We start from the raw sequence: 9,412 nt of genomic DNA on the forward strand, positions 1-9,412 counted from the left end.
CAAAAAAAATTAAAAGAAATAATATCTTGTCTTTTCCCCCAAACCTCAGTTCTTCAAATTCTCAGATATGATAACTTTGGATGATTCTGGTCCTTTTTTTCTCTGTCTGGCTTTGATTTGGTGGTTTGTCAATACATATCTGTTTTCCCTATGTGTATAGTGAAATGTGGAAAAGTAAGCTGAGTCAGAAAAGTGTCAGAATTTACCATTGTTGTGGTAATTATTTAAGGCCCTTTCTCAACAATTTTTCCCAGATTCAGCTGCATATCTCTCTGGCTTATGATAACATAGTAAAAGCATGCAGACAGGAAACAAATTTAAAATGTTTTCACCAGAAGATAACAAACAACACTTTCTAAAACAAAGCATGAAGTTCTAATATAAATGGTGCTTGAGAGGGGAAAAAAGGATTTTAAAAAAAGATACAGTGAATTAACTAAAAATAACAGCCAATTCTTTGTTCTGGTTATCATTCTTATTCAAAACCAAGACATTTTTATCTGTATACTCTGATAAGCACTGTCTCTTCTAAGGGAGGGAAGGAGTCAGGGACAAGCCCTGAGCTTAGCTGTAGGAATATGAAAATGGAGAAGTGCAGCACTGTGGGACAGATTAGTCTCTGGAGAGCACTGGGTCAGCATTGTTTTATCATGGTATGTTTGCTTTCTGTTTTGAGTTCTTTAGTGACTCACAAATGTTCTCTCTCTCTCCACCCTTTATCTAACCAGCCACAATAAAATCTAACTGTCAGAGAACAGTATGTTTATTACTAAGGAAAGGCAGGTATTTGATGCAATAGTAACCAAAATTTGCTTAATTATGTAAAATTTGCCATACTATCGTCAAATTTCTTTTTTTTTTAGAATTGATTCATTATTCTCTTTTTAAGCCAATAGTTATTCAACTAGTGATAATTAAAATTATTTTAGTAAATCATTAATATCTTTCAATAATCTTTAAAATCACAACTAGAATAAATATGCTTTAGACAATTTTAATTACATTTAGTTTCTTTTCAGTTTGATGGGGGTAAATAAAAACTCTTCTATATTTTAGTTTGAATACCAAAATGTAAGATTCAAAAAAGAATACAACTGGTTAAGCTGTAAAAACTACCTACTGCTTTACTTGACATCACAGAATTTTTCCATTTTCTCACTTTATCTTTCCCATTCCCACTAATATTTTCAGTCTAAAATTTATAGCCATTATGAGTACTCAATCCTAGATCCAGACATGCTAGAATTCTCAATAGTATATAAATCTTTCAAATTCTCACCTCATCATTAAAGTCACTCTTTAAGGTTATATGCAACCTGTGGCAAATAATTAAGAACATAGAATATCTGAACATATAACAAGTACAACTCTTGTTCACTGCCTAAATCTGAATCAGAATCAGGGATCCTGAATTTCTGGCCCAGGAAACCTATGAATAAACAAATTTTAAAGGGAGAGTATTTGGTCAGGGAATGTGGTATCCTGGCTTCTATACCTTGTGCAACCTTCGGAGCAAGTCCCTAAATATAGATCGTGCCTCAGTTTAATCACCTGTGGAACTGTGATACCACTATCTATGCTTTAACAAATCTCTTCTTAGGGATACTGAGATCTAACACAGGAAAGTGCTTTGAACTGCTCAGAAAATAGTGCTACATAACTTCGAAGATTTTCATTATTGTCACCATCTTTATACTTGATACTTATTCTTGATGTTCTTTCCATTAGAAAAATTCAGATTTACAAAGAGATATATGTATTCATATAGCATATCTCTGAGAGAAATCTCTAATTTCAATATGCAAAATAAGTAATTTAGCAAATTAAGTTTTAAGACAATTTAAATGATCCAAAGCCAGAATTCCAGTCTAGTATATACGAATATATTGGCTCTCAGAGCTACAGCATTATAAACTCACTGGTAACTGAGTCAATCTTCACATGACTAAGTCTAGCAATTTTGTAATTTTGTTGCTGAAAGCTCAGTCCTTGTCCCCAATGTTAATCCAATAATGAGGACACTGTTTTGAGAAAAAGGAAAAAGAAGGTTCATTGCTTTGCTAGCAAAGGAGAAACAAGGAACTCCTATCCCAAAAGCTGTGATTCTGCCCATCCACAGGAACAGGGGGCTTTTATAGAGATGATTCAGAAAAAAATGAGATTAGGGAGGAGACATCAGGAAGGAGAAGTTTAGGGAAAAGAATATCACAAGATCAGGGAGGAGATGGGAAAGGAGAAGAAGGTTTGGGAAAAGAAGATCAAGGAAGAGACTGGGAAGAAGAATTAGGGAAAAGAAGATCAGGGAGGAGAAAAGAAGATTGGGAAAAAGAAAAAAAACATGGAAGTTTCAAGCCAGAAGGGATATAGTCAAAGCATCAAGAATAACAATGCATTACAATTTCACTTTTAAAATTTCCTACAACCAGGACTTCCTTTTAAATGAATGGCTTTTTAAATTAAATTAATGATCAATATTTCAAAGAAAGTGAGAGAATGAGAGAAATTCCAGGTTTCCTAAGACGACAACTCTACTTGATCATAATAGATTTCCAGATAGCTACTGTGTTAATAGTTCTCCAGAGAAACGGAATCAACAAAGGGTGTATGTGGGGAGTATGGGGGACAGAAGAAATAGACAAAACACAGAGAGAGAGAGAGATTTTAAGGAATTGGCTCAGTTGAATGTGGAGGCTAAGTGAATACAATATCTTATGGGCTAGTCTAGCAGAATGGAGATTCAAGGAAGAGTTGCAGGTCAAATCAAAATGCAGATTGAATTCAAAGGTAGTCTGCTGACAGAATTCCTTCTTGCTGGAGAGAGGTCAGTCTTTATTCAGTTAAGCCCTTTGTTTTAGTCAGCTTTTTCTCTACTGAGACTCAAAGTGAGACAGGGTGTCATTCAGAAGAGTATAGCAGAGGAAAGCATCTCAGGATATGGTCATTGAGAGGGAGGGGGGGAGAGAGAGAGAGAGAGAAATTGATTAAGCTCAGTTTACAAAATATATACCCCAAAAGCATGACCCCAGTGACCCACCTCCTCCAGCCATACCCTATCTGCCTTCAGTTACCACTCAGTTAATTGCTATCCAGGGATCAGTTCATTGATTGGGTCAAGGCTCTCATAACCCAATCATTTCACCTCTAAACCTTGTATTGTCTTACACATGAGATTTTGGAGGACACCTCACATCTAAACCATAACAGCCTTCAACTGATTGGATGTGGAAGGAAATCTGATTTACTCGGAATCCAGTTGAAATATTAATATCATTCAAAAAACACCATCACAAACACATCCAGAATAATATTTGACCAAGTATCTGGGCATTATAGTCCAAATAAATTGACACATAAAATTAGTGATCACAGCTGCTTTGTTTAGTGGCACTAAACTATAAAATATAAATATACATTATTACATATTATCTTCATTCAAAACACTTTGATTTTTTAATTGACATAAAATTGTATGTATTGATAATATGATATTTAGAAGTACATATACATTGTAGATTGACTAATTAGTTAACGTATGCATAGTTATTTTGGTGATGAGAACACTCGGCATTTTTCAAAAATATTTAAATATGGTCACTATATGGTCACCATGTTGTATGATAGAGCTCTCGAATTTACTCCTCCTAACTAAAATTCTGTATCCTTAACATCTCTCCAACACTCCCCCCACTTCGCCACACACACAGAGACACAGCTGTTCCAGCCCCTGGAAACTATCATTCTACTCTGTAGTTCTATATGATCTACTTTTTTAGATTCCCACATGAATGAGATAATGCAGCATTTGTCTTTCTGTGCCTAGCTTATTTCATTTAACATCATGTCCTCCAACTTCATCATATTGTTAATATATATGGCAGTATTTCCTCTTTTTATGGTTGAATAATATCCCATTGTATAAATAAATATTTTCTTTTTTATAATACACATCCTAGCAGGTATGACGTGACGTAGCCCATTGTGCTCATTGCATTTTCCTGCTATTAAGTTATGTTGAGGGCAGGGGATGTGGCTCAAGTGGTAGCGCGCTCGCCTGGCATGTGTGCGGCCCAGGTTCAATCCTCAGCACCACATACAAACAAAGATGTTGTGTCCGCCGAGAACTAAAAAATAAATATTAAAAATTCTCTCTCTCTCTCTCTCTCTCTCTCTCTCTCTCTCTCTCTCTCTCTTAAATTTAAAAAAAAAAGTTATGTTGAACATTTTTTCATATATGTGTTGCCGTTTGTGTGTCTTCCTAAGATAAATGTATATTAGGGTCCTCTAACCAGTTTTTGTTTTTGTTTTTAATTTTTTAATTGTCAATGGACCTTTATCTTATTTATTTATATGCAGTGCTGAGAATTGAACCCAGTGCCTCACACATGCTAAGCAAGTGCTCTACCACTAAGCCACAAGCCCAAGCCCCTCTGCCCAGTTTTTAATCAGGTTATTTGTTTACTTACTATTGAGTTGTTTTAATTCTTTATATATTTTGGAGATAAACCCTTTAGCAGATATATGATTTTCAAGTATTGTAGCTCACTCTGTAGATTATCTTCACCCTGTTGATTGTTTCCTTGAATGCACATTTTAGTTTGATATAATCCCACTTGTCTATTTCCATTTTGTTGCCTTGGATTTTGGGGTCAGACCACAAAAATCATGCCCAAACCAATGTCATGGAACTTTTTCCCTAGATCTTTTTCTAGTAGTTTCATAATTTCAGGTTTTACATTTAAGTCTTTAATCTATTTTCAAATAATTTTTATATCTAGTATGAGATAGTGATCTAATTTCATTCTTCTGATGTATATATCCACTTTTCCCAACACCATTTATTGAAAAGACTGTCCTTTTTCTACTTTGTGTTCTTGGTATCTTTGTTGAAAGTCAATTGACTATAGATGTGTGCATTTATTTTTGTGCTCTCTGTCCAGTGGTCCATGTATCTGTTTTGTTTTGTTTTATATTTGTTTGTTTTGCCAGTAAAATGCTGTTTTGGTTACTATAGCTTTGAAGTTGGATAGTGTGATACTACCACTATATTCTTTTTGTTCAACATTGCTTTGATTGAGCAGGGTCTTTTGTGGTTCCATGTGAATCTTAGAATTTTTTTCTATTTCTGTGAAGAATGCTCTTGGTATTATAGGGATTACATTGAATATGTAGATTGCTTTGGGTAAGTGCAGATATTTTAACAGTATTCATTTCTCCAATCCATGAACATGGGATATCTTTCCTTTTCTATGTCTTATTCAATTTCTTTCATTAAATTTCTTAAATTTCATTAAAATTCAATTTCTTTCATTAAAACATTTCATTAATGTTTTATACTTTTCAATGTACTAATCTTTCATCTCCTTAGTTAAATTTCATTCTTTAGTATTTTTTCTGTATTTCTTGTAAATGGGATTGTTTCCTTTTTTTTTCAAATAGGTTGCTGTTAATATATAGAAACACTAATGATTTTTATATGTTGATTTTGTATCCTTCAATTTTACTGAATTATAGCAGGTTAGGTTTTTATTTTGGGAGTGTTTGTTGTTTTGTGTGTGTGTGTGTGTGTGTGTGTGTGTGTTTGAATGCCTTTTCTTTCTCTTGCTTAATTGTTTTGGCTAGGACTTCCAGCACTATATTGAATAGAAGTGGTGAGTGTGGCATTGTTTTGTTCCAAATCTTAGAGGGAAAGATTTCATCTTTTCCATGTTTAGTATGGTGATTTCTCTGGGTTTTTCATGTATGGACTTAATATTGTGCTGAAGAATGTCGTTTCTATACTTAACTTGCTGAGGGCTTTTATCATAAAAAGATGTTGTATTTTGTCAAATGCTTATTTCTATTGAACTGATCATATCTATTAGTGTGATGTATTACATTTATTGATTTGTGTATGTTCAAACATCCTTGCATCCCTATTATAAATCCCACCTGATTATAAATTTAGTTTCCTGGTATTTTGTTGAGAATTTTTCTTATCTATTTGCCTTTATTTTTTTCCTTTTTCTTTTGTTTTTTATTCCTTTTCTTTTTATACTGTCCTTTTCTGGCTTTAGTATCAGAGTAATGCTGACCTCATGAGTTTGAATGCATTCTCTCCTCTTCAATGTTTTGGAAGAGTTGAAGCATTGATATTAGTTCTTTATTTTATTTTATCTTATTTTAAGATAGAGAGAGAGAGAGAGAATTTTAATATTTATTTTTTAGTTTTTGGCAGACACAACATCTTTGTTTGTATGTGGTGCTGAGGATCGAACCCAGGCCGCACGCATGCCAGGCGAGCGCACTACCGCTTGAGCCACATCCCCAGCTCGATATTAGTTCTTTAAATGTTTGACAGAATTCAGCAGTGAAGTCATCATGTTCAGGGCTTTTGTTTGATGGGAAACTTTTTTATTACTGATACAATTCCTTTACTCGTTGCTCTGTTGAGATTTTCTATTTCTTCATAATTCAATATTGTAGGTTGTATATGTCAAGAAATTTATCCATTTCTTCTAGGCTGTCCAATTGTTAGCACTTACCTGTCCATATTCATCTCTTATGATCTAATCAGTATAAATATATGAATACTATTTATGCCAGTAATATTGAGCCCAGTTGTATATTCTATTAATCTGTATTTCTATTGTATTAGGGGGTTTTATTTGGTTGGGTATTTTTGTTGTTGTTTTATTTTTGGTGGTGGTGCTGAGAATTGAACCCAGGGCCTTGTACTTGCTAGGCAAGCACTACCAACTGAGCTAAATCCTCACCCACCCCCACTGTATTAGTTTTAATGTCTCTTTTTTTCATTTCTGATTTTATTTAAAGTCTTTCTTTTTTTCTCAATCTACCCAAAGGCTTGTCAAATGTTTATCTTTACAAAAATCATTTCATTTCATTGACCTTTTTCCTATAGGTTTTCTATCTACTCCATTTATTTCTGCTAACTTGGTATTCTGTTAAGATATAAAAAGTCAAGCAAAGCCAGGTAGAGTGGTGCATGCCTATAATTCAGCAACTCAGGAGACTGAAGCAGGAGGATCACAAGTTCAAGGCCTCAGCAATTTAGTGAAACCCTATCTCAAAAATAAAAACGACTTGGGATGTGGCTCAGTGGCATAGTGCCCCTTGATTCAATCCCCAGTAGAAAGCAAGCAACCAAGAAAGAAAATCAGCCAGTAAAGGAAAAGCCACTGGAATCAAAACTTTTGAATAAATATGGATGTGCCAAGTGCAGTGGCACACTCCTGTAATCCCAGCAATTTGGGATTGCAGGAAATTTGGGAGGTTGAGGCAGGAGAATCAAAAGTTCAATCAAGGGCTGGGGATGTGGCTCAAGCGGTAGCACGCTCGCCTGGCATGCGTGCGGCCCGGGTTCGATCCTCAGCACCACATACAAACAAAGATGTTGTGTCCGCCGAAAACTAAAATAAACAAATAAATATTTTTTAAAAAAAAAGTTCAATCAAGGCCAGTCTTGGCAATATAGCTAGATCCTGTCTCTAAATAAAAACAAAAAAGGGCTGGGAGTGTAGCTCAGTGATAGTTCCCCTTAGTAAAATTCCCAGTACTACCCCCCCCCAAAAAAAGATGTAGATGTATGTTTATCCAAACCTCAGTTTCCTCGTCTGTAAAATGGATATAAGGATATTTCTTCTGAGCTGTGAGTGTAGCGCAGTGATAGAGCACATGCTTAGCATGTGTGAGGTTTTGGGTTCAATCTCTAGCACCCTGAAAAAATTTTTAACTTCTATACAGCAGTGTTCTTGAAAATGTAAATGAGCACTTTACAGATTATCATTTACATATATAACCTGCTTTTTAAAACTTTTAAAATTTTGTTCTTTTTATATATATAACAAAAGAATGCATTCTGACCTATTTTACATACATGCAGTATAACTTCCCATTCTTGGGTTGTACATGATGTGGAGTTACATTGGTCATGTATTCATATATGAACGTAGGAAAGTTATGTCCGATTCATTCTACTGCCATTCCGATTCCTATTCACCCTCTCTTCTCTTCATTCCCTTTTGTAATCCAATGAACTTCTGTTCTTTCCTACCACCCTCTTATTGTGTGTTAGCATCCACATATCAGAGAGAACATTCGGCCCTTGGTTTTTTGGGATTGGCTTATGTCACTCAGCATGATAGTCTCCAGTTCCATCCATTTACCAGAAAATGCCATAATTTCATTTTCTTTATGGCTGAGTAATATTACATTGTGTATATATACCACATTTTCTTTATCCATTCGTCTATTAAAGGGCACTTAGGTTGGTTCTATAGCTTAGCTATTGTGAATTGAGCTGCCATAAACATTGATGTGGCTGCATCACTATAGTATGCTCATTTTAAATCCTTTGGATATTGATGTGTGGGTTAACTGGATCAAATGGTGATTCCATTCCAGGTTTTCTGAGGAATCTCCATACTGCTTTTCATAGTGGTTGCACCAGTTTGCAGTCTCACCAGCAATGTATAAATACACCTCCCCCCCCAGTCCTTGCCAACATATAATCTGCTCTTAACATGTATTTTCTGCCCTCTAAAACATGCCAAAATACTTGGTTTATTGCATGTATATCTCTCTATTGCAGTTCAATAACAATAATTTGCATTTTCTAGAGAATGATTCATCAGCTACATTGTTTTACCACATTTTGGTCATACTTGGATATAAGATGTATTATAAATAAGCATTATCACTAATAAAATTTATAAAGTACTATATAGTTTGCAAATGATTTTCTTTTTTATTTTAATTGTAGGTGGACACAAAACCTTTGTTTTATTTATCCATTTTTATATGGTACTGAGGATGGAACCCAGTACCTCACCCATGCTAGACATATGCTCTACCACTGAGCTACAACCTCAACCCCTCTTTTTTTAATAAATGAGAATGGATTCAATATTACCCCTATAATAACATTCTCAATAACTTGTATTCATATATGTTTTATTTCTTTGTGGGAAAAAAGGAATACTAGGAATTACACATAACTTAAAGTATATTGTCATCTAAGTTGTTTCAATAATCTTGGTCACCTTTCAGCAGTATTTCTTTTCTAAACTATCTCTAACTTTAGTTTTCCTAAGTGAAATAAATTATGATTACAGTAAACTGGAAGCATCTGTTGTTCTCCTCAACTTAACACTTTCAGTTTACAAGTCTAATATTTGAGTGTGTTGATGAAGTCTATTGACATCACCTCAGTCGTGCTACTATTTATACATTTAAGAATTTAAAACAAATTTTTACTAGGGCTGGTAATATAGCTTATGGTGGAATACTTGGCTAGCATGTGAAAATTTCCAGCACTACAAAAAAAAACCAAAAACAAAAAATTAAATACTATGTTTGACTTATAAAAATATTAGCAGGCAGGGGTATTGTCTATTAATTCTTTTGGTCTAACAAC

Source organism: Urocitellus parryii, chromosome 4 (genome assembly GCF_045843805.1).
Source record: "Urocitellus parryii isolate mUroPar1 chromosome 4, mUroPar1.hap1, whole genome shotgun sequence".
Classification (NCBI taxonomy): domain Eukaryota; kingdom Metazoa; phylum Chordata; class Mammalia; order Rodentia; family Sciuridae; genus Urocitellus; species Urocitellus parryii.